This window comes from Carica papaya, chromosome 5 (genome assembly GCF_054855325.1).
Source record: "Carica papaya isolate Zhongbai chromosome 5, ASM5485532v1, whole genome shotgun sequence".
NCBI lineage: Eukaryota > Viridiplantae > Streptophyta > Magnoliopsida > Brassicales > Caricaceae > Carica > Carica papaya.
In genome coordinates this window covers 31,827,754-31,848,700 of record NC_142313.1, presented here as the reverse complement: position 1 = coordinate 31,848,700, position 20,947 = coordinate 31,827,754, and the positions used below count along the sequence as shown (strand labels likewise).

General features: G+C 46.5%; 4 non-coding genes and 36 pseudogenes across 4 annotated transcripts; 7 read left to right on the top strand and 33 right to left on the bottom strand.

Moving 5' to 3' along the window:
• The first annotated feature begins 50 nt into the window (after window positions 1-50).
• Window positions 51-169, top strand: LOC148265418 (5S ribosomal RNA; annotated as a pseudogene).
• A 205-nt stretch (window positions 170-374) lies between these two features.
• Window positions 375-493, top strand: LOC148265417 (5S ribosomal RNA; annotated as a pseudogene).
• A 559-nt stretch (window positions 494-1,052) lies between these two features.
• On the top strand, window positions 1,053-1,170 carry LOC148265416 (5S ribosomal RNA; annotated as a pseudogene).
• Window positions 1,171-1,733: 563 nt separating this feature from the next.
• Window positions 1,734-1,852, top strand: LOC148265415 (5S ribosomal RNA; annotated as a pseudogene).
• Window positions 1,853-2,412: 560 nt separating this feature from the next.
• On the top strand, window positions 2,413-2,530 carry LOC148265414 (5S ribosomal RNA; annotated as a pseudogene).
• Window positions 2,531-2,736: 206 nt separating this feature from the next.
• On the top strand, window positions 2,737-2,855 carry LOC148265413 (5S ribosomal RNA; annotated as a pseudogene).
• A 561-nt stretch (window positions 2,856-3,416) lies between these two features.
• On the top strand, window positions 3,417-3,536 carry LOC148265412 (5S ribosomal RNA; annotated as a pseudogene).
• Window positions 3,537-3,664: 128 nt separating this feature from the next.
• LOC148265411 (5S ribosomal RNA) lies at window positions 3,665-3,783 on the bottom strand (annotated as a pseudogene).
• Window positions 3,784-4,343: 560 nt separating this feature from the next.
• On the bottom strand, window positions 4,344-4,461 carry LOC148265410 (5S ribosomal RNA; annotated as a pseudogene).
• A 210-nt stretch (window positions 4,462-4,671) lies between these two features.
• On the bottom strand, window positions 4,672-4,790 carry LOC148265409 (5S ribosomal RNA; annotated as a pseudogene).
• An 882-nt stretch (window positions 4,791-5,672) lies between these two features.
• On the bottom strand, window positions 5,673-5,791 carry LOC148265408 (5S ribosomal RNA). Its single transcript, XR_015820910.1, has one exon. It is a non-coding gene; the product is annotated as a 5S ribosomal RNA (ribosomal RNA).
• Window positions 5,792-6,026: 235 nt separating this feature from the next.
• Window positions 6,027-6,145, bottom strand: LOC148265407 (5S ribosomal RNA; annotated as a pseudogene).
• A 235-nt stretch (window positions 6,146-6,380) lies between these two features.
• On the bottom strand, window positions 6,381-6,499 carry LOC148265406 (5S ribosomal RNA; annotated as a pseudogene).
• Window positions 6,500-6,705: 206 nt separating this feature from the next.
• LOC148265405 (5S ribosomal RNA) lies at window positions 6,706-6,824 on the bottom strand. The gene has a single exon (XR_015821057.1). It is a non-coding gene; the product is annotated as a 5S ribosomal RNA (ribosomal RNA).
• Window positions 6,825-7,028: 204 nt separating this feature from the next.
• Window positions 7,029-7,147, bottom strand: LOC148265404 (5S ribosomal RNA). Its single transcript, XR_015820104.1, has one exon. It is a non-coding gene; the product is annotated as a 5S ribosomal RNA (ribosomal RNA).
• Window positions 7,148-7,153: 6 nt separating this feature from the next.
• On the bottom strand, window positions 7,154-7,271 carry LOC148265403 (5S ribosomal RNA; annotated as a pseudogene).
• Window positions 7,272-7,832: 561 nt separating this feature from the next.
• Window positions 7,833-7,951, bottom strand: LOC148265402 (5S ribosomal RNA; annotated as a pseudogene).
• Window positions 7,952-8,185: 234 nt separating this feature from the next.
• Window positions 8,186-8,304, bottom strand: LOC148265401 (5S ribosomal RNA; annotated as a pseudogene).
• A 205-nt stretch (window positions 8,305-8,509) lies between these two features.
• On the bottom strand, window positions 8,510-8,627 carry LOC148265400 (5S ribosomal RNA; annotated as a pseudogene).
• A 555-nt stretch (window positions 8,628-9,182) lies between these two features.
• Window positions 9,183-9,301, bottom strand: LOC148265399 (5S ribosomal RNA; annotated as a pseudogene).
• A 560-nt stretch (window positions 9,302-9,861) lies between these two features.
• Window positions 9,862-9,980, bottom strand: LOC148265398 (5S ribosomal RNA; annotated as a pseudogene).
• A 205-nt stretch (window positions 9,981-10,185) lies between these two features.
• LOC148265397 (5S ribosomal RNA) lies at window positions 10,186-10,304 on the bottom strand (annotated as a pseudogene).
• Window positions 10,305-10,513: 209 nt separating this feature from the next.
• On the bottom strand, window positions 10,514-10,632 carry LOC148265396 (5S ribosomal RNA; annotated as a pseudogene).
• A 203-nt stretch (window positions 10,633-10,835) lies between these two features.
• LOC148265395 (5S ribosomal RNA) lies at window positions 10,836-10,953 on the bottom strand (annotated as a pseudogene).
• A 561-nt stretch (window positions 10,954-11,514) lies between these two features.
• On the bottom strand, window positions 11,515-11,633 carry LOC148265394 (5S ribosomal RNA; annotated as a pseudogene).
• A 205-nt stretch (window positions 11,634-11,838) lies between these two features.
• LOC148265393 (5S ribosomal RNA) lies at window positions 11,839-11,957 on the bottom strand (annotated as a pseudogene).
• Window positions 11,958-12,490: 533 nt separating this feature from the next.
• LOC148265392 (5S ribosomal RNA) lies at window positions 12,491-12,609 on the bottom strand (annotated as a pseudogene).
• An 885-nt stretch (window positions 12,610-13,494) lies between these two features.
• LOC148265391 (5S ribosomal RNA) lies at window positions 13,495-13,613 on the bottom strand (annotated as a pseudogene).
• A 204-nt stretch (window positions 13,614-13,817) lies between these two features.
• LOC148265390 (5S ribosomal RNA) lies at window positions 13,818-13,936 on the bottom strand (annotated as a pseudogene).
• Window positions 13,937-14,821: 885 nt separating this feature from the next.
• Window positions 14,822-14,940, bottom strand: LOC148265389 (5S ribosomal RNA; annotated as a pseudogene).
• Window positions 14,941-15,146: 206 nt separating this feature from the next.
• Window positions 15,147-15,265, bottom strand: LOC148265388 (5S ribosomal RNA; annotated as a pseudogene).
• Window positions 15,266-16,830: 1,565 nt separating this feature from the next.
• Window positions 16,831-16,949, bottom strand: LOC148265387 (5S ribosomal RNA). The gene has a single exon (XR_015820139.1). It is a non-coding gene; the product is annotated as a 5S ribosomal RNA (ribosomal RNA).
• Window positions 16,950-17,153: 204 nt separating this feature from the next.
• On the bottom strand, window positions 17,154-17,272 carry LOC148265386 (5S ribosomal RNA; annotated as a pseudogene).
• A 560-nt stretch (window positions 17,273-17,832) lies between these two features.
• On the bottom strand, window positions 17,833-17,951 carry LOC148265385 (5S ribosomal RNA; annotated as a pseudogene).
• A 205-nt stretch (window positions 17,952-18,156) lies between these two features.
• Window positions 18,157-18,275, bottom strand: LOC148265384 (5S ribosomal RNA; annotated as a pseudogene).
• A 543-nt stretch (window positions 18,276-18,818) lies between these two features.
• Window positions 18,819-18,937, bottom strand: LOC148265383 (5S ribosomal RNA; annotated as a pseudogene).
• A 204-nt stretch (window positions 18,938-19,141) lies between these two features.
• LOC148265382 (5S ribosomal RNA) lies at window positions 19,142-19,260 on the bottom strand (annotated as a pseudogene).
• Window positions 19,261-19,823: 563 nt separating this feature from the next.
• On the bottom strand, window positions 19,824-19,942 carry LOC148265381 (5S ribosomal RNA; annotated as a pseudogene).
• A 204-nt stretch (window positions 19,943-20,146) lies between these two features.
• LOC148265380 (5S ribosomal RNA) lies at window positions 20,147-20,264 on the bottom strand (annotated as a pseudogene).
• Window positions 20,265-20,791: 527 nt separating this feature from the next.
• LOC148265379 (5S ribosomal RNA) lies at window positions 20,792-20,910 on the bottom strand (annotated as a pseudogene).
• Window positions 20,911-20,947: the final 37 nt, after the last annotated feature.

The window sequence follows — 20,947 nt, the reverse complement described above, 5'->3', positions numbered from 1 at the left end:
AGGGGGAAGAAAGGAGAAGGAGTTTATGTATTTGCAGCGCCAAATTAAATGGGTGCGATCATACCAGCACTAATGCACCGGATCCCATCAGAACTACGCAGTTAAGTGTGCTTGGGCGAGATTAGTACTCGGATGGGTGACCTCCTGGGAAGTCCTCGTATCGTACCAATTTTTTTTCAGATGGATCGTTTGACATTATGCGCGTTTGGAACTAGGGTCCGCTGGTTTATACGCAAATGTGAGTCAAGAAGCAGGGGCATTTTAATCAATATTAGAACGAGAATGAGAGGTGAAGTGTGAACGCACAAGGAAACAAATGACGGGAGGGGGAAGAAAGGAGAAGGAGTGTATGTATTTGCAGCGCGAAATTAAACAGGTTCGATCATACCAGCACTAATGCAACGGATTCTATCAGAACTCTGCAGTTAAGTGTGCTTGGGCGAGAGTAGTACTCGGATGGGTGACCACTTGGGAAGCCCTCGTGTTGCACATATTTTTTTCGGATGGGTTGTTCGACGTTACGCGCAAATAGAATTATAAATCGCTGGTTCATTTGCAAAGGTGAGTCACGTTGCCGGGGCATATTACTTGATATTAGAACGAGAAAGAGAGATGCAGAGTGCACGCACAAGGAAACAAATGACGGGAGGGGGGATGGGAGGAGAAAGAATGTATGTATTTGCAGTGCAGAATGAAACATGAGGGATCATACCAGCACTAATGCAACGGATTCTATCAGAACTCCGCAGTTAAGGGTGCTTGGGCGAGAAATGTACTCGGATGGGTGACCTCCTGCGAAGTCCTTATATTTCACCCATTTTCTTTGGAGGTCCTCGTGTTGCACCCATCTTTTTGCATATGATTCTTTCGACGTTACGCACGACTTGAATTATGGTCCTCAAGTTTATTCGCAAATGTGAGTCACGACGCTGTAGCATTTTACTTGATATTAGAACGAGAACGGGAGATGTAGTGCGCACGCACAAGGAAACAAATGACGGGAGGGGGAAGAAAGGGGAATGAGTTTATGTATTTGCAGCGCGAAATTAAACAGGTGCAATCATACCAGCACTATTGCACTGGATCCCATCAGAACTCCGCAGTTAAGTGTGCTTGTGCGAGAGTAGTACTCGGATGGGTGACCTCTTGCGAAGTCCTCTGTTGCACTAATTTTTTTTTTCAGACGGGTCGTTCGATGTTACGCGCGACTGGAACTAGGGTCCACTGGTTTATACGCAAATGTGAGTCAAGAAGCAGGGGCATTTTAATCAATATTAGAACGAGAAGGAGAGATGCAGAGTGCACGCACAAGGAAACAAATGACGGGAGGGGGGATGGAGGGAGAAAAAATGTATGTATTTGCAGCGCAGATAGAAATATGAGCAATCATACCAGCACCAATGCAACGGATTCTATCAGAACTCCGCAAGTTAAGGGTGCTTGGGCGAGAGTAGCACTAGGATGGGTGACCTCCTGCGATGTCCTTATATTTCACCCATTTTCTTAGGAAGTCCTCGTGTTGCACTCATTTTTTTGCAGATGATTCTTTCGACGATACGCGCGACTTGAATTATGGTCCTCAGGTTTATTCGTAAATGTGAGTCACGGCACCGTAGCATTTTACTTTATATTAGAACGAGCACGGGAGGTGCAGTGCGCACGCACAAGGAAACAAATGACGGGAGGGGAAAGAAAGGAGAAGGAGTTTATGTATTTACAGCGCGAAATTAAACCGGTGCGATCATACCACCACTAATGCACCGGATCCCATCAGAACTCCGCAGTTAAGCGTACTTGGGCGAGAGTAGTACTCGGATGGGTGACCTCCTGGGAAGTCCTCGTGTCGCAACAATTTTTTTTCAGACGGGTCGTTCGACGTTACGCGCGACTGGAACTAGGGTCCGCTGGTTTATACGCAAATGTGAGTCAAGAAGCAGGGGCATTTTAATCGATATTAGAACGAGAAGGAGAGGTGCAGTGTGAACGCACAAGGAAACAATTGATGGGAGGGGGAGGGAAGGAGAAGGAGTGTATGTATTTTGAGCACAAAATGAAACAGGTGCGATCATACCAGCACTAATGCAACGGATTCTATCAGAACTCCGTAGGTAAGGGTGCTTGGGCGAGAGTAGTACTAGCATGGGTTACCTCCTGCGAAGTCCTTATATTTCAACCATTTTCTTCTGAAGTCCTCGTGTTGCACCCATTTTTTTTGCAGACGATTCTTTCGACGTTACGCGCGACTTGAATTATGGTCCTCAGGTTTATTCGCAAATGTGAGTCACGGCGCCGTGGCATTTTACTTGATATTAAAACGAGAACGGAAAGAGCAGTGCGCACGCACAAGGAAACAAATGACGGGAGGGGGAAGAAAGGGGAATGAGTGTATGTATTTGCAGCACGAAATTAAACAGGTGCGATCATACAAGCACAAATGCGCGGATCCCATTAGAACTCCGCAATTAAGTGTGCTTTGGCGAAAGTAGTACAATGATGGGTTACCTCGTGGGAACTTCTCGTGTTGCACCCATTTTCTTTTTTTTAGATGTTCCGTTCGACGTTACGCGCGACTTTAATTTTGGTCCGCAGATTTATTCGCAAATGTGAGTCACGGCGTTGTGGCATTTTACTTGATATTTGAACGAGAACGAGAGGTGCAGTGTGCACGCATAAGGAAACAAATGACAGGAGGGGGAAGAAAGGAGGAGTTTATGTATTTGCAGCGCAAAATTAAACAGGTGCGATCATACCAGCACTAATTCACTGGATCCCAACAGAACTCCGCAGTTAAGTGTGCTTGGGCGAGAGTAGTACTCAGATGGGTGACCTCTTGGGAAGTCCTCGTGCCGCACTAATTTTTTTTTCAGACAGGTCGTTCGACGTTACGCGCGACTGGAACTAGGGTCCACTGGTTTATACGCAAATGTGAGTCAAGAAGCAGGGGCATTTTAATCGATATTAGAACGAGAAAGAGAGATGCAGAGTGCACGCACAAGGAAACAAATGACGAGAGGGGGATGGAGGGAGAAAAAGTGTATGTATTTGCAGCGCAGAATGAAACAGGAGCAATCATACCAGCACCAATGCAACGGATTATATCAGAACTCTGCAAGTTAAGGGTGCTTGGGCGAGAGTAGCACTAGGATGGGTGACTTCCTGCGAAGTCCTTATATTTCACCTATTTTCTTAGGAAGTCCTCGTGTTGTACCTATTCTTTTGCAGATGATTCTTTCGACGATACGCGCGACTTGAATTATAGTCCACAAGTTTATTCGCAAATGTGAGTCACGGCATCGTAACATTTTACCTGACATTAGAACGAGCACGGGAGGTGCAGTGCGCACGCACAAGGAAACAAATGACGGGAGGGGGAAGAAAGGAGAAGGAGTTTATGTATTTGCAGCGCGAAATTAAACGGGTGCGATCATACCAGCACTAATGCACCGGATCCCATCAGAACTCCGTAGTTAATTGAGTTTGGGCGAGAGTAGTACTCAGATGGGTGACCTCCTGGGAAGTCCTTGTGCGTGCGCACTGCACCTCCCGTTCTCGTTCTAATATAAAGTAAAATGTCACGGCGCCGTGACTCCCACTTGCGAATAAACCTGAGGACCATAATTCAAGTCGCGCGTAACGTCAAACGGCACATCTGAAAAAAAGAAAATGGGTGCAACACGAGAACTTCCCAGGAGGTAACCCATCATTGTACTACTTTCGCCAAAGCACACTTAACTGCGGAGTTCTGATGGGATCCGGTGCATTTGTGCTGGTGTGACCGCACCTGTTTAATTTCGTGTTGAAGATACATACACTCCTTCTCCTTTCTTCCCCCTCCCGTCATTTGTTTCCATGTGCGTTCACACTTCACATCTCATTCTCGATCTAATATCGATTAAAAAGCCCCTGCTTATTGACTCACATTTGCGTATAAACCAGAGGACCCTAGTTCTAGACGCGCGTAATGTCGAACGACCCGTCTGAAAAAAAATTGGTGCGACACGAGGACTTCACAAGAAAATGGGTGAAATATAAGGACTTCACAGGAGGTAACCCATGCTACTACTACTCTCGCCCAAGCACCCTTACCTACGGAGTTCTGATAGAATCCGTTGCATTAGTGCTGGTATGATCGCACCTGTTTCATTTCGTGCTGAAAATACATACATTCCTTCTCCTTCCCTCCCCCTCCCATCAATTGTTTCCTTGTGCGTTCACACTGCACCTCTCCTTCTCGTTCTAATATCGATTAAAATGCCCCTGCTTCTTGACTCACATTTGCGTATAAACAAGTGGACCCTAGTTCCAGTCGCGCGTAACGTCGATCGACCCGTCTGAAAAAAAAATTAGTGCGACACGAGGACTTCCCAAGAGGTCACCATCCGAGTACTACTCTTGCCCAAGCACACTTAACTGCGGAGTTCTGATGGGATCCGGTGCATTAGTGCTGGTATGATCGCAGCTGTTTAATTTTGCGCTGCAAATACATAAACTCCTTCTCCTTTCTTCCCCCTCCCGTCATTTGTTTCCTTGTGCGTGCGCACTGCACCTCTCGTTGTCGTTCAAATATCATGTAAAATGCCACGGCGCCGTGACTCACATTTGCGAATAAATCTGCGAACCATAATTAAAGTCGCACGTAACGTCGAACGACACATCTGAAAAAAAAGAAAATGGGTGCAACACGAGAACTTCCCAGGAGGTAACTCATCATTGTACTACTTTCGCCAAAGCACACTTAACTGCGGAGTTCTGATAAAATCCGGTGCATTTGTGCTGGTGTGACCGCACCTGTTTAATTTCGGGCTGAAAATTCATACACTCCTTCTTCCCTCCCCCCCTCCCACCATTTGTTTCCTTGTGCGTTCACACTGCACCTCTCCTTCTCGTTCTAATATCGATTAAAATGCCCCTGATTCTTGACTCACATTTGCGTATAAACCAGCGGACCATAGTTCCAATCGCGCGTAACGTCGAACGACCCATCTGAAAAAAATTATTGCAATACGAGTACTTCCCAAGAGGTCATCCATGCGAGTACTATTCTCGCCTAAGCACGCTTAACTGCAGAGTTCTGAAGGGATCCAGTGCATTAGTGCTGTTATGATGCCACTTGTTTAATTTTGCGCTTCAAATACATTCACTCCTTCTCTTTTCTTCCTCCTCTCGTCATTTGTTTCCTTGTGCGTACGCACTGCACCTCCCGTATTCGTTCTAATATCAAGTAAAATGCCACGGCGCCGTGACTCACATTTGCAAATAAACCTGCGGACCATAAATCAAGTGGCGCGTAACGTCGAAATAATCATCTGCAAAAAGATGGGTGCAACACGAGGACCTCCCAAGAAAATGGGTGAAATATAAGGACTTCGCAGGAGGTCACCCATCCGAGTACTTTTCTCGCCCAAGCACCCTTAACTGCGGAGTTCTAATAGAATCCGTTGCATTAGTGCTGGTATGATCCCTCATGTTTCATTCTGCACTGCAAATACATACACTCTTTCTCCTCCCATCCTCCCTCCCGTCATTTGTTTCCTTTTGCGTGCACTCTCCATCTCTCTTTCTCGTTCTAATATCAAGTAATATGCCCCGGCACCGTGACTCACCTTTGCAAATGAACTTGCGGTTTATAATTCCATTCGAGCGTAACGTCGAACAACCCATCCGAAAAAAAATAGGTGCAACACGAGGGCTTCCCAAGTGGACACCCATCCGAGTACTACTCTCGCCCAAGCACACTTAACTGCGGAGTTCTGATGGGATCCGGAGCTTTAGTGCTGGTATGATCGCACCTGTTTAATTTCTCGCTGCAAATACATACACTCTTTCTCCTTTCTTCCCCCTCCCGTCATCTGTTTCCTTGTGCGTTCACACTTTACCTCTCATTCTCGTTCTAATTTCGGTTAAAATGCCCCTGCTTCTTGACTCACATTTGCGTATAAACCAGCGGACCCTAGTTCCAGACGAGCGTAAGGTCGAACGACCTGTCTAAAAAAAAATTGGTGCGACAGAAGGACTTCACAAGAAAATGGGTGAAATATAAGGACTTCGCAGGAGGTAACCCATCCGAGTACTACTCTCGCCCAAGCACACTTAACTGCGGAGTTCTGATGGGATCCGGAGCTTTAGTGCTGGTATGATCACACCCGTTTAATTTTGCGCTGCAAATACATAAACTCCTTCTCCTTTCTTCCCCCTCCCGTCATTTGTTTCCTTGTGCGTGCGAACTGCACCTCCTGTGCTCCTTCTAATATAAAGTAAAATGCTACGGTGCCGTGACTCACATTTGCGAATAAACCTGAGGACCATAATTCAAGTCGCGCGTATCGTCGAAAGAATCATCGGCAAAAAAATGGGTGGAACACGAGGACTTCCTAAGAAAATGGGTGAAATATAAGGACTTCGCATGAGGTCACCCATCCGAGTACTTTTCTCACCCAAGCACCCTTAACTGCGGAGTTCTGATAGAATCCGTTGCATTAGTGCTGGTATGATCCCTCATGTTTCATTCTGCACTACAAATACATACACTCTTTCTCCTTCCATCCCCCCTCCCGTCATTTGTTTCCTTGTGCGTGCACTCTGCATCTCTCTTTCTCGTTTTAATATCAAGTAATATGCCCCGGCAACGTGACTCGCCTTTGCAAATGAACTAACGGTTTATAATTCCATTCGCGTGTAACGTCGAACAACCCATCTGAAAAAAAATTGGTGCAACACGAGGGCTTCCCAAGTGGTCACCCATCCGAGTACTACCCTCGCCCAAGCACACTTAACTGCGGAGTTCTGATGGGATCCGGGGCTTTAGTGCTGGTATGATTGCACCTGTTTAATTTTGCGCTGCAAATACATACACTCATTCTCCTTTCTTCCCCCTCCCGTCATTTGTTTCCTTGTGCGTTCACACTTCACCTCTCATTCTCGTTCTAATATCGATTAAAATGCCCCTGCTTATTGACTCACATTTGCGTATAAACCAGCGGACCCTAGTTCCAGACGCGCGTAACCTCGAACGACCCGTCTGAAAAAAATTGGTGCGACACGAGGACTTCCCAGGAGGTCACCCATCCGAGTACTAATCTCGCCCAAGCACACTTCACTGCGGAGTTCTGATGGGATCCGGTGCATTAGTGCTGGTGTGATCGCACCTGTTTAATTGTTGCGATACGAGAACTTCCCAAGAGGTCACCCATCCGAGTACTACTCTCGCCCAAGTACACTTAACTGCAGAGTTCTGATGGGATCCAGTGCATTATTGCTGGTATGATGCCACTTGTTTAATTTTGCGCTTCAAATACATACGCTCCTTCTCTTTTCTTCCTCCTCCCGTCATTTGTTTCCTTGTGCGTGCGCACTGCACCTCCCGTACTCGTTCTAATATCAAGTAAAATGCCACGGCGCCGTGACTCACATTTGCGAATAAACCTGCGGACCATAAATCAAGTCGCTCGTAACGTCGAAAGAATCATCTGCAAAAAGATGAGTGCAACACGAGGAACTCCCAAGAAAATGGGTGAAATATAAGGACTTCGCAGGAGGTCACCCATCCGAGTACTTTTCTCGCCCAAGCACCCTTAACTGCGGAGTTCTAATAGAATCCGTTGCATTTGTGCTGGTATGATCCCTCATGTTTCATTCTGCACTGCAAATACATACACTCTTTCTCCTCCCATCCTCCCTCCCGTCATTTGTTTCCTTTTGCGTGCACTCTCCATCTCTCTTTCTCGTTCTAATATAAAGTAATATGCCCCGGCACCGTGACTCACCTTTGCAAATGAACCTGCGGTTTATAATTCCATTCGAGCGTAACGTCGAACAACCCATCCGAAAAAAAATAGGTGCAACACGAGGGCTTCCCAGGTGGACAGCCATCCGAATACTACTCTAGCCCAAGCACACTTAACTTCGGAGTTCTGATGGGATCCGGAGCTTTAGTGCTGGTATGATCGCACCAGTTTAATTTCGCGCTGCAAATACATACACTCCTTCTCCTTTCTTCCCCCTCCCGTCATTTGTTTCCTTGTGCGTTCACACTTTACCTCTCATTCTCGTTCTAATTTCGATTAAAATGCCCCTGCTTCTTGACTCACATTTGCGTATAAACCAGCGGACCCTAGTTCCAGACGAGCGTAACGTCGAACGACCCGTCTAAAAAAAATTGGTGCGACAGAAGGACTTCACAAGAAAATGGGTGAAATATAAGGACTTCGCAGGAGGTAACCCATCCGAGTACTACTCTCGCCCAAGCACACTTAACTGCGGAGTTCTGATGGGATCCGGAGCTTTAGTGCTGGTATGATCACACCTGTTTAATTTCGCGCTGCAAATACATACACTCCTTCTCCTTTCTTCCCCCTCCCGTCATTTGTTTCCTTGTGCGTTCACACTTTACCTCTCATTCTCGTTCTAATTTCGATTAAAATGCCCATACTTCTTGACTCACATTTGCGTATAAACCAGCGGACCCTAGTTCCAGACGCGCGTAACGTCGAACGACCCGTCTGAAAAAAAATTGGTGCGACACGAGGACTTCCCAGGAGGTCAACCATCCGAGTACTAATCTCGCCAAGCACACATAACTGCGGAGTTCTGATGGGATCCGGAGCTTTAGTGCTGGTATGATCGCACCTGTTTAGTTTTGCGCTGCAAATACATACACTCCTCCTTTCTTCCCCCTCCCGTCATTTGTTTCCTTGTGCGTTCACACTTCACCTCTCATTCTCGTTCTAATATCGGTTAAAATGCCCCTGCTTCTTGACTCACATTTGCATATAAACCAGCGAACCCTAGTTCCAGATGAGCGTAACGTCGAACGACCCGTCTGAAAAAAAATTGGTGCGACACGAGGACTTCACAAGAAAATGGGTGAAATATAAGGACTTCGCAGGAGGTAACCCATGCTAGTACTACTCTCGCCCAAGCACCCTTACCTACGGAGTTCTGATAGAATCTGTTGCATTAGTGCTGGTATGATCGCACCAGTTTCATTTCGTGCTGAAAATACATACACTCCTTCTCCTTCCTTCCCCCTCCCATAATTTGTTTCCTTGTGCGTTCACACTGCACCTTTCCTTCTCGTTCTAATATCGATTAAAATGCCCCTTCTTTTAACTCACATTTACGTATAAACCAGCGGACCCTAGTTCAAGTCGGGCGTAACGTCGAACGACCCGTCTGAAAAAAAATTAGTGCGACACGAGGACTTCCAAGGAGGTCCCCCATCCGAGTACTACTCTCGCCGAAGCACACTTAACTGCGGAGTTCTAATGGGATCCGGTGCATTAGTGGTGGTATGATCGCACCTGTTTAATTTCGCGCTGCAAATACATACACTCCTTCTCTTTTCTTCCCCCTCCCGTCATTTGTTTCCTTGTGCGTGCGCACTGCACCTCCTGTACTCGTTCTAATATCAAGTAAAATGCCACGGCACCGTGACTCAAATTTGCGAATAAACCTGCGGACCATAAATCAAGTCGCGCGTAACGTCAAAAAAATCATCTGCAAAAAGATGGGTGCAACACGAGGACCTCCCAAGAAAATGGGTGAAATATAAGGACTTTGAAGGAGGTCACCCATCCGAGTACTTTTCTCGCCCAAGCACCCTTAATTGCGGAGTTCTGATAGAATCCGTTGCATTAGTGCTGGTATGATCCCTCATGTTTCATTCTGCCCTGCAAATACACACACTCTTTCTCCTCCCATCCCCCCTCCCGTCATTTGTTTCCTTGTGCGTGCACTCTGCATCTCTTTTTCTCATTCTAATATCGAGTAATATGCCCCGGCACCGTGACTCACCTTTGCAAATGAACCAGCGGTTTATAATTCCATTCGCGCGTAACGTCGAACAACCCATCCGAAAAAAAATAGGTGCAACACGAGGGCTTCCCAAGTCGTCACCCATCCGAGTACTGCGCTCGCCCAAGCACAATTAACTACGGAGTTCTGATGGGATCCGGAGCTTTAGTGCTGGTAAGATCACACCTGTTTAATTTCGCGCAGCAAATACATACACTCCTTCTCCTTTCTTCCCCCTCCCGTCATTTGTTTTCTTGTGCGTTCACAGTTCACCTCTCATTCTCGTTCTAATATCGATTAAAATGCCCCTGCTTCTTGACTCACATTTGCGTATAAACGAGCGGACCCTAGTTCCAGACGCGCGTAACGTCGAAAGACCCGTCTGAAAAAAAATTGGTGCGACACGAGGACTTCCCAGGAGGTCACCCATCCGAGTACTAATCTCGCCCAAGCACAATTCACTGCGGAGTTCTGATGGGATCCGGTGCATTAGTGCTGGTATGATCGCACATGTTTAATTTGGCGCTGAAAATACATAAACTCATTCCCCTTTCTTCCCCCTCCCGTCATTTGTTTCCTTGTGCGTGCGCACTGTACCTCCCGTGCTCGTTCTAATATCAAGTAAAATGTCACGGCGCCGTGACTCACATTTGCGAATAAACCTGAGGACCATAATTCAAGTCGCGCGTAACGTCGAACGACACATCTCAAGAAAAGAAAATGGGTGCAACACGAGAACTTCCGAGGAGGTAACCCATCATTGTACTATTTTCACCAAAGCACACTTAACTGCGGAGTTCTGATGGGATCCGGTGCATTTGTGCTGGTGTGACCGCACCTATTTAATTTCGTGCTGAGAATACATACACTCCTTCTTCCCTCCCCCCTCCCATCATTTGTTTCCTTGTGCGTTCACACTGCACCTCTCCTTCTCGTTCTAATATCGATTAAAATGCCCTTGATTCTTGACTCACATTTGTGTATAAACTAGCGGACCATAGTTCTAGTCGCGCGTAACGTCGAACGACCCATCTGAAAAAAAATTGTTGCGATACGAGGACTTCCCAAGAGGTCACCCATCCGAGTACTACTCTCGCCCAAGCACACTTAACTGCAGAATTCTGATGGGATCCAGTGCATTAGTGCTGGTATGATGCCACTTGTTTAATTTTGCGCTTCAAATACATTCACTCCTTCTCTTTTCTTCCTCCTCTCGTCATTTGTTTCCTTGTGCGTGCGCACTGCACCTCCTGTACTCGTTCTAATATCAAGTAAAATGCCACGGCGCCGTGACTCACATTTGCGAATAAACCTGTGGACCATAAATCAAGTCGCTCGTAACGTCGAAAGAATCATCTGCAAAAAGATGGGTGCAACACGAGGACCTCCCATGAAAATGGGTGAAATATAAGGACTTCGCAGGAGGTCACCCATCCGAGTACTTTTCTCGCCCAAGCACCCATAACTGCGGAGTTCTGATAGAATCCGTTGCATTAGTGCTAGTATGATCCCTCATGTTTCATTCTGCACTGCAAATACATACACTCTTTCTCCTTCCATCCCCCCTCCCGTCATTTGTTTCCTTGTGCGTCCACTCTGCATCTCTCTTTCTCGTTCTAATATCAAGTAATATGCCCCGGCACCGTGACTCACCTTTGCAAATGAACCAGCGGTTTATAATTCCATTCGCGCGTAACGTCGAACAACCCATCCGAAAAAAAATAGGTGCAACACGAGGGCTTCCCAAGTGGTCACCCATCTGAGCACTACGGTCGCCCAAGCACACTTAACTGCGGAGTTCTGATGGGATCCGGAGCTTTAGTGCTGGTATGATCGCAACTGTTTAATTTCGCGCTGCAAATACATACACCCCTTCTCCTTTCTTTCCCCTACCGTCATTTGTTTCCTTGTGCGTTAACACTTCACCTCTCATTCTCGTTCTAATATCGATTAAAATGCCCCTGCTTCTCGACTCACATTTGTGTATAAACCAGCGGACCCTAGTTCCAGACGCATGTAACGTCGAAAGACCCTTCTGAAAAAAAATTGGTGCGACATGAGGACTTCCCAGGAGGTCACCCATCCGAGTACTAATGTCGCCCAAGCACACTACACTGCGAAGTTCTTATGGGATCCGGTGCATTAGTGCTGGTATGATCGCACCAGTTTAATTTCGCGCTGCAAATACATAAACTCATTCCCCTTTCTTCCCCCTCCCGTCATTTGTTTCCTTGTGCATGGGCACTGCACCTTCCGTTCTCGTTCTAATATCAAGTAAAATGCTACAGCGCCGTGAATCACATTTGCGAATAAACTTGAGGACCATAATTCTAGTCGCGCGTAACGTCGAAAGAATCATCTGCAAAAAAATGGGTGAAATATAAGGACTTTGCAGGAGGTAACCCATGCTACTACAACTCTCGCCCAAGCACCCTTACCTACGGAGTTCTGATAGAATCCGTTGCATTAGTGCTGGTATGATCGCACCTGTTTAATTCCGCGCTGCCAATACATACACTCCTTCTCCTTTCTTCCCCCTCCCGTCATTTGTTTCCTTGTGCGTGCGCACTGCACCTCTCGTTCTCGTTTAAATATCAAATAAAATGCCATGGCGCCGTGACTCACAATTCCGAATAAATCTGCGGACCATAATTAAAGTCGCGCGTAACGTCGAACGGCACATCTGAAAAAAAGAAAATTGGTGCAACACGAGAACATCCCAAGAGGTAACCCATCATTGTACTACTTTCGCCAAAGCACACTTAACTGCGGAGCTCTGATGGGATCCGGTGCATTTGTGCTGGTGTGACCGCACCTGTTTAATTTCGTGCTGAAAATACATACACTCTTTCTTCCCTCCCCCCCTCCCATCATTTGTTTCCTTGTGCGTTCACACTGCACCTCTTCTTTTCGTTCTAATATCGATTAAAATGCCCTTGATTCTTGACTCACATTTTCGTATAAACCAGCGGACCATAGTTCCAGTTGCGCGTAACGTCGAACGACCCATCTGAAAAAAAATTGGTGCGACACGAGGACTTCCGAAGAGGTCACCCATCCGAGTACTACTCTCGCCAAAGCACACTTAACTGCAAAGTTCTGATGGGATCCAGTGCATTAGTGCTGGTATGATGCCACTTGTTTAATTTTGCGCTTCAAATACATACACTCCCTCTCTTTTCTTCCTCATCCCGTTATTTGTTTCCTTGTGCGTGCGCACTACACCTCCCGTACTCGTTCTAATATCAAGTAAAATGCAACGGCGCCGTGACTCACATTTGCGAATAAACCTGCGGACTATAAATCAAGTCGCACGTAACGTCGAAAGAATCATCTGCAAAAAGATGGGTGCAACACGAGGACCACCAAAGAAAATGGGTGAAATATAAGGACTTCGCAGGAGGTCACCCATCCGAGTACTTTTCTCGCCCAAGCACCCTTAACTGCGGAGTTCTGATAGAATCCGTTGCATTAGTGCTGGTATGATCCCTCATGTTTCATTCTGCACTGCAAATACATACACTCTTTCTCCTTCCAACCCCCCTCCCGTCATTTGTTTCCTTGTGCGTGCACTCTGCATCTCTCTTTCTCGTTCTAATATCAAGTAATATGCCCCGGCACCGTGACTCACCTTTGCAAATGAACCAGCGGTTTATAATTCCATTCGCGCGTAACGTCGAACAACCCATCCGAAAAAAAAAATAGGTACAACACGAGGGCATCCCAGGTGGTGACCCATCCGAGTACTACTCTCGCCCAAGCACACTTAACTGCGGAGTTCTGATGGGATCCGAAGCTTTAGTGCTGGTATGATCGCACCTGTTTAATTTCGTGCTGTAAATACATACACTCCTTCTCATTTCCTCCCCCTCCCGTCATTTGTTTCCTTGTGCGTTCACACTTCACCTCTCATTCTCGTTCTAATATCGATTAAAATGACCCTGCTTCTTGACTCACATTTGCATATAAACCAGCGGACCCTAGTTCCAGACGCGCGTAACGTCGAACGACCTGTCTGAAAAATATTTGTGCGACACGAGGACTTCCCAGGAGGTCACCCATCTGAGTACTAATCTCGCCCAAGCACACTTCACTGCGGAGTTCTGATGCGATCCGGTGCATTAGTGCTGGTATGATCGCAACTGTTTAATTTTGCGCTACAAATACATAAATTCATTCCCTTATCTTCCCCCTCCCGTCATTTGTTTCCTTGTGCGTGTGCACTGCACCTCCCGTTCACGTTTTAATATCAAGTAAATAGCTATAGCGCCGAGACTCACATTCGCAAATAAACCTGAGGACCATAATTCAAGTCGCGCGTAACGTCGAAAGAATCATCTGCAAAAAAATTGGTGCAACACGAGGACTTCGCAGGAGGTAACCCATGCTAGTACAACTCTCGCGCAAGCACCCTTACATACATAGTTCTGATAGAATCCGTTGCATTAGTGCTGGTATGATCGCACCAGTTTAATTTCGCGCTGCAAATACATAAACTCTATCTCCTTTCTTCCCCCTCCCGTCATTTGTTTCCTTGTGCGTGCGCACTGCACCTCCCATACTCGTTCTAATATCAAGTAAAATGCCACGGCGCTGTGACTCACATTTGCGAATAAAACTGCGGACCATAAATCAAGTCGCGCGTAACGTCGAAAGAATCATCTGCAAAAAGATGGGTGCAACACGAGGACCTCCCAAGAAAATGGGTGCAACACGAGGACTTCCCAAGTGGTCACCCATCCAAAGTACTACTCTCGCCCAAGCACCCTTAACTGTGGAGTTCTGATAGAATCCGTTGCATTAGTGCTGGTATGATCCCTCATGTTTCATTCTACACTGCAAATACATACACTCTTTCTCCTTCCATCCCTCCTCCCATCATTTGTTTCCTTGTGCGTGCACTTTTCATCTCTCTTTCTCGTTCTAATATCAAGTAATATGCCCCGGCACCGTGACTCACCTTTGCAAATGAACCAGCGGTTTATAATTCCATTCGCGCGTAACTTCGAACAACCCATCCGAAAAAAAATAGGTGCAACACGAGGGCTTCCGAAGTGGTCACCCATCTGAGTACTACCCTCGCCCAAGCACACTTAACTACGGGGTTCTAAAGGGATCCGGAGCTTTAGTGCTGGTATGATCGCACCTGTTTAATTTCGCGCTGCTAATACAAACACTCCTTCTCCCTCCATCCCCCCTCCCGTCATTTGTTTCCTTGTGCGTGCACTCTGCATCTCTCCTTCTCGTTCTAATATCGATTAAAATGCCCCTGCTTCTTGACTCATATTTGCGTATAAACCAGCGGACCCTAGTTCCAATCGCGCGTAACGTCGAACGACCCGTCTGAAAAAAAATTGGTGCGACACGAGGACTTCCGATGAGGTCACCCATCCGAGTACTAATCTCATCCAAGCACACTTCACTGCGGAGTTTTGATGGGATCCGGTGCATTAGTGCTGGTATGATCGCACTTGTTTAATTTTGCGCTGCAAATACATAAACTCATTCCCCTTTCTTCCCCCTCCCGTCATTTCTTTCCTCGTGCGTGCGCACTGCACCTCCCTTTCTCGTTCTAATATCAAGTAAAATGCTACAGCGCTGTGACTCACATTTGCGAATAAACCTGAGGACCATAATACAAGTCGCGCGTAACGTCGAAAGAATCATCTGCAAAAAAATGGGTGCAACACGAGGACTTCACAAGAAAATAGGTCAAATATAAGGACTTCGCAGGAGGTAACCCATGCTAGTACTACTCTCTCCCAAGCACCCTTACCTACGGATTTCTGATAGAATCCGTTGCATTAGTGCTGGTATGATCGCACCTGTTTCATTTCGCGCTGCAAATACATACACTCCTTCTCCTTTCTTCCCCCTCCCTTCATTTGTTTCCTTGTGCGTGCGCAGTGCACCTCTCGTTCTCGTTCAAATATCAAGTAAAATGCCACGGCGCCGTGACTCACATTTGCGAATAAATCTACGGACCATAATTAAAGTCGCGCGTAATGTCGAACGGCACATCTGAAAAAAAGAAAATGGGTGCAACACGAGAACTTCCCAGGAGGTAACCGATCATTGTACTACTTTCGCCAAAGCACACTTAACTGCGGAGTTCTGATGGGATCCGGTGCATTAGTGCTGGGGGGACCACACCTGTTTAATTTTGTGCTGAAAATACATACACTCCTTCTTCCCTCCCCCCCTCTCATCATTTGTTTCCTTGTGCGTTCATACTGTACCTCTCCTTCTCGTTCGAATATGGATTAAAATGCCCCTGATTCTTGACTCACATTTGCGTATAAACCAGCGGACCATAATTTCAGTCGCGCGTAACGTCGAACGACCTATCTGAACAAAAATTGTTGCGATACGAGGACTTCCCAAGAGGTCACCCATCTGAGTACTACTCCTGCCCAAGCACACTTAACTGCAGAGTTCTGATGGGATCCAGTACATAAGTGCTGGTATGAGGCCACTTGTTTAATTTTGCGCTTCAAATACATACACTCCTTCTCTTTTCTTCCTCCTCCCGTCATTTGTTTCCTTGTGCGTGCGAACTGCACCTCCCGTACTCGTTCTAATATCAAGTAAAATATAACGGCGCCGTGACTCACATTTGCGAATAAACATGCGGACCATAAATCAAGTCGCGCGTAACGTCGAAAGAATCATCTGCAAAAAGATGGGTGCAACACGAGGACCTCCCAAGAAAATGGGTGAAATATAAGGACTTCGCAGGACGTCACCCATCCGAGTACTTTACTCGCCCAAGCACCCTTAACTGCGGAGTTCTAATATAATCCGTTGCATTAGTGCTGGTATGATCCCTCATGTTTCATTCTGCACTACAAATACATACACTCTTTCTCCTCCCATCCCCCCTCCCGTCATTTGTTTCCTTGTGCGTGCACTCTGCATCTCTCTTTCTCGTTCTAATATCAAGAAATATGCCCCGGCACTATGACTCACCTTTGCAAATGAACCAGCGATTTATAATTCCATTCGCGCGTAACGTCGAATAACCCATCCGAGAAAAAAAAGGTGCAACACGAGGGCTTCCCAAGTGGTCACCCATCTGAGTACTACTCTCGCCCAAGCACACCTAACTGCGGAGTTCTGATGGGATCCGGGGCTTTAGTGCTGGTATGATCGCACCTGTTTAATTCCGCGCTGCAAATACATACACTCATTCTCCTTTCTTCCCCCTCCGTCATTTGTTTCCTTGTGCGTTCACACTTCATCTCTCCTTCTCGTTCTAATATCGATTAAAATGCCCCTGCTTCTTGACTCACATTTGCGTATAAACCAGCGGACCCTAGTTCCAGACGCGCGTAACGTCGAACGACCCGTCTGAAAAAAGATTAGTGCGACACGAGGACTTCCCAGGAGGTCACCCATCCGAGTACTAATATCGCCCAAGCACACTTAACTGCGAAGTTCTGATGGGATCCGGTGCATTAGTGCTGGTATGATAGCACTTGTTTAATTTCGTGCTGCAAATACATAAACTCATTCCCCTTTCTTCCCCCTCCCGTCATTTGTTTCCTTGTGCGTGCGCACTGCTCCTCCCGTTCTCATTCTAATATCAAGTAAAATGCTACAGCGCCGTGACTCACATTTGCGAGTAAACCCGAGGACCATAATTCAAGTCGCGCGTAACGTCGAAAGAATCATCTGCAAAAAAAATGGGTGCAACACGAGGACTTCACAAGAAAATGGGTGAAATATAAGGAATTCGCAGGAGGTAACCCATGCTAGTACTACTCTCGCCCAAGCACCCTTACCTACGGAGTTCTGATAGAATCCATTGCATTAGTGTGGTATAATCGCACCTGTTTCATTTCGCGCTGAAAATACATACATTCTTTCTCCTCCCATCCCCCCTCCCGTCATTTGTTTCCTTGTGCGTGCACTCTGCATTTCTCTTTCTCGTTCTAATATCAAGTAATATGCCCCGGCACCGTGACTCATCTTTGCAAATGAACCAGCGGTTTATAATTCTATTCGCGCATAACGTCGAACAACCCATCCGAAAAAAAATAGATGCAACACGAGGGCTTCCCAAGTGGTCACCCATCCGAGTACTATGCTCTCCCAAGCACACTTAACTGCGGAGTTCTGATGGGATCTGGAGCTTTAGTGCTGGTATGATCGCACCTATTTACTTTCGCGCTGCAAATACATACACTCCTTCTCCTTTCTTCCCCCTCCAGTCATTTGTTTCCTTGTGCGTTCACACTTCACCTCTCATTCTCGTTCTAATATCGATTAAAATGCCCGTGCTTCTTGACTCACATTTGCGTATAAACCAGCGGACCCTAGTTCCAGACGCGCGTAACGTCGAACAACCCGTCTGAAAAAAAATTTGTGCGACACGAGGACTTCCCAGGAGGTCACCCATCCGAGTATTAGTCTCGCCCAAGCACACTTCACTGCGGAGTTCTGATGGGATCCGGTGCATTAGTGTTGGTATGATCGCACCTGCTTAATTTCACGCTGCAAATACATAAACTCATTCCCCTTTCTTCCCCCTCCCGTCATTTGTTTCCTTGTGCGTGCGCACTGCACCTCCCGTTCTCGTTTTACTGTGCGGTGACTCACATTTGCGAATAAACCTAATGACCATAATTCAAGTCGCGCGTAACGTCGAAAGAATCATCTGCAAAAACATGGGTGCAACACGAGGACATCCCAAGAAAATGGGTGAAATATAAGGACTTCGCAGGAGGTAACCCATGCTAGTACTACTCTCGCCCAAGCACCCTTACCTACGGAGTTCTGATAGAATCTGTTGCATTAGTGCTGGTATGATCGCACCTGTTTCATTTTGCGCTGCAAATACATAAACTCTTTTTCCTTTCTTCCCCCTCCCGTGATTTTTTTCCTTGTGCGTGCGCACTGCACCTCTCGTTCTCGTTCAAATATCAAGAAAAATGCCACGGCGCCGTGACTCACATTTGCGAATAAATCTGCGGACCATAATTAAAGTCGCGCGTAACGTCGAACGGCACATCTGAAAAAAAAAATGGGTGCGGCACGAGAACTTCCCAGGAGGTAACCCATCATTGTACTACTTTCGCCAAAGCACACTTAACTGCGGAATTCTGATGGGATCCAGTGCATTTGTGCTGGTGTGACCGCACCTGTTTAATTTCGTGCTTAAAATACATACACTCCTTCTTTCCTCCCGCCCTCCCATCATTTGTTTCCTTTTGCGTTCACATTGCACCTCTCCTTCTCGTTCTAATATCGATTAAAATGCCCCTGATTCTTGACTCACATTTGCGTATAAACCAGCGGATCATAGTTCCAGTCGCGCGTAATGTCGAACGACCTATCTGAAAAAAAATTGTTGCGATACGAGGACTTCTCAAGAGGTCACCCATCCGAGTACTACTCTCGCCCAAGCACACTTAACTGCAGAGTTCTGATGGGATCCAGTGCATTAGTGCTGGTATGATCGCACCCTTTTAATTCCGCACTGCAAATATATAAACTCCTTCTCCTTTCTTCCCCCTCCCGTCATTTGTTTCCTTGTGCGTGCGCACTGCACCTCCCGTGCTCGTTCTAATATCAAGTAAAATGCTATGGTGCTGTGACTCACATTTGCGAATAAACCTGAGGACCATAATTCAAGTCGCGCGTATCGTCGAAAGAATCATCTGCAAAAAAATGGGTGCAACACGAGGACATCCTAAGAAAATGGGTGAAATATAAGGACTTCGAAGGAGGTCACCCATCCTAGAGCTACTCTCGCCCAAGCACCCTTAACTTGCGGAGTTCTGATAGAATCCGTTGCATTGGTGCTGGTATGATTGCTCATGTTTCATTCTGCGCTGCAAATACATACACTTTTTCTCCCTCCATCCCCTCTCCCGTCATTTGTTTCCTTTTGCGTGCGCATTGCACCTCTCGTTCTCGTTCAAATATCAAGTAAAATGCCACAGCGCCGTGACTCACATTTGCGAATAAATCTGCGGACCATAATTAAAGTCGCGCATAACGTCGAACGGCACATCTGAAAAAAAAAATGGGTGCAACACGAGAACTTCCCAGGAGGTAACCCATCATTGTACTACTTTCGCCAAAGCACACTTCACTGCGGAGTTCTGATGGGATCTGGTGCATTTGTGCTGGTGTGACCGCACCTGTTTAATTTCGTTCTGAAAATACATACACTCCTTCTTCCCTCCCCCCCTTCCATCATTTGTTTCCTTGTGCGTTCACACTGCACCTCTCCTTCTCGTTCTAATATCGATTAAAATGCCCCTGATTCTTGACTCAGATTTGCGTATAAGCCAGCGGACCATAGTTCCAGTTGCGCGTAACGTCGAACGACCCATCTGAAAAAAAATTGTTGCGATAGGAGGACTTCCCAAGAGGTCACCCATCCGAGTATTAATCTCGCCCAAGCACACTTAACTGCAGAGTTCTGATGGGATCTAGTGCATTAGTGCTGGTATGATGCCACTTGTTTAATTTTGTGCTTCAAATACATACACTCCTTGTGCATGCGCACTGCACCTCCCGTACTTGTTTTAATATCAAGTAAAATTCCACGGCACCGTGACTCATATTTGCGAATAAACCTGCAGACCATAAATCAAGTCATGCGTAACGTCGAAAGAATCATCTGCAAAAAGATGGGTGCAACACGAGGACCTCCCATGAAAATGGGTGAAATATAAGGACTTCGCAGGAGGTCACCCATCCGAGTACTTTTCTCGCCCAAGCACCCTTAACTGCAGAGTTCTGATAGAATCCGTTGCATTAGTACTGGTATGATCCCTCATGTTTTATTCTGCACTGCAAATACATACACTCTTTCTCCTCCCATCCCCCCTCCCGTCATTTGTTTCCTTGTGCGTGCACTCTGCATCTCTCTTTCTCGTTCTAATATCAAGCAATATGCCCCGGCACTGTGACTCACCTTTGAAAATGAACCAGCTGTTTATAATTCCATTCGCGCGTAACGTCGAACAACCCATCCGAAAAAAAATTTGTGCAACACGAGGGCTTCCCAGGTGGTCACCGATCCGAGTACTACTCTCACCCAAGCACACTTAACTGTGGAGTTTTGATGGGATCCGGGGCTGTAGTGCTGGTATGATCGCACATGTTTAAATTTGCGCTGCAAATACATACACTCCTTCTC